Raw genomic sequence first — 2,500 nt, 5'->3', positions numbered from 1 at the left:
CTAACTATCCTGGTTCAAAAGTTGTATCGGAACATTTCACGTCGTAATATCTCGCCAAGTCCAGACCGGGGCGATAGGTAGTATCTGACACCGTCCGCTCGGGACTGACATCGACTTGGACTCGGGCTAATGATGGGGAGGCGTTTAAGGACGTGAACATTTTTCCTTATAAAAATTAAAGTCGACAATGAATATTGATTCTGATTACTGATTTACGCTTTAAAAACACATTAGAAGGCAACCAAATCAAATTTGAGGAAATTCCAAAATCAGAAAATTTTTTTTCAAAAAAAAAAAAATCCGAAAAATATTTTTCGATTCTGATTACTGATTTACTCTTTTAGAACACATTAGAAGGCAACGAAATCAAATTTGAGTGAAATCCAAAATCAGAAAATTTTTTTCGAAAAAAAAAAAAATTCAAGAACACCTGGGTCATGGCAAGTTATTTCCCACAATCCATTCCACAATCAACGTACAACATAGAAGAAATCATCTCTCTAACTATCCTGGTTCAAAAGTTGTATCGGAACATTTCACGTCGAAATACCTCGCCAAGTCCAGACCGGGGCGATAGGTAGTATCTGACACCGTCCGCTCGGGACTGACATCGACTTGGACTCGGGCTAATGATGGGGAGGCGTTTAAGGACGTGAACATTTTTCCTTATAAAAATTAAAGTCGACAATGAATATTGATTCTGATTACTGATTTACGCTTTAAAAACACATTAGAAGGCAACCAAATCAAATTTGAGGAAATTCCAAAATCAGAAAATTTTTTTTCAAAAAAAAAAAAATCCGAAAAATATTTTTCGATTCTGATTACTGATTTACTCTTTTAGAACACATTAGAAGGCAACGAAATCAAATTTGAGTGAAATCCAAAATCAGAAAATATTTTTCGAAAAAAAAAAAAAATTCGAGAACACCTCGGTCATGGCAAGTTATTTTCCACAATCCATTCCCCAATCAACGTACATCCCAGAAAAAATCATCTCTCTAACTATCCTGGTTCAAAAGTTGTATCGGAACATTTTCACGTCGAAAATATATCTCAGAGTCCAGACCGATGCAGAACGTAAACTCGATCATACCGATGCTTCACGTAATCTCGATCTTACCGATGCACAACGTAAACTAGATCACACCGATGCAGAACGTAAACTCGATCATACCGATGCACCACGTAAACTCAGGCAGACCGATGCAGAACGTGAACTCGATCTTACCGATGCACCACGTAATCTCGATCTTACCGATGCACCACGTAAACTCGGGCAGACCGATGCAGAACGTGAACTCGATCTTACCGATGCACCACGTAAACTAGGGCTGACCGATGCATCACGTAAACGACGATCGAGAGGCGCGAAAGGACGTGAACGTTTTTCATTATAAAAATTGAAATAAATGATAAATAATGATTCTGATTGTTGATTATCATTTTTAATAAGCATTAGGAGGCAACCAAATGAAATTTGAGGAAATTCCGATAATAGAAAATTTTTTCGAAAAAAAAAAAAAATTCATGAAATCCTCGGTCATCGCAAAATATTTACCATATTCTGTTCGATAATCAACGTATATTTAAGAAGGAATCATATCTGTATCTATCTTGGTTCAAATTTTGTATCGGAACATTTTGACCAAAGTCCGAGCTTCGGCCGAAACAGACACCGCTGACCTGGCCTATCGATCGACCGAGAGTCGGGGATAGAGCGTAAGTGTTGTCTGGAGGGGAACCCTGTGCTCTCCTGACATATATAGGGAAGGTGGTCGCGTTGGGCGATGCAGAACGTTTGGATCGGGAATTATATTTTTGGTTCAGCTATTGGAATATGGTTTATTGTTGGTATATATTGGCGAAATAACGTTCTTACTGACTGGGGATATTCATAAAAATGAGTCCGGAGATTTTCAGATCGAAGTCCGAGTGATCCGACTTGGAAGGCGTGTTGGGTGGGTCGAGATGGCTTAGATAGATCAGACGAGGCGGGCTAAGTGTTGACGTCATGCATCGGTCCATTTTCAGATTGAGTCCGAGTAATCCGACTTTGAAAGAGTGTTGGGTGCGTCGAGACTGTTTAGATAGATCGGACGAGGCGGACTAGGTGTTAACGACATGCATTGGTATATTTTCTGATCGGAGTCCGAAGAAATCGGCCCTAGTAGGCGCAGCGGACGGTCGAGACGGCCTCGGTGGGTCGGATCGATCGGGAAAAGTTTGCTAAATCGTGTCTGGAGGGGAACCTTGGGTTCTCCTGACATATATAGGGGATAAGGTTTGGGTGAACGATTCTTCACGTAAAAGTTGAGTAATTTATTTTTCGATAAGCTTTTGGATATTGATGAGAAGTATATGTATATCTTCGATTAAAAGAATTCTTACCGTCTCCATGTATATTATATTAGATATATAAGAAATAGTTAACGTGATGCATCGGCCGATTTCCGGATCGGAGTTCGAGAGATGCGACTTTCGATGCGCGATGGGTGGT

The sequence above is a fragment of the Harmonia axyridis genome, chromosome X, assembly GCF_914767665.1.
Source record: "Harmonia axyridis chromosome X, icHarAxyr1.1, whole genome shotgun sequence".
NCBI classification, from domain to species: Eukaryota; Metazoa; Arthropoda; class Insecta; order Coleoptera; family Coccinellidae; genus Harmonia; species Harmonia axyridis.
This window is presented reverse-complemented; position numbering follows the sequence as displayed.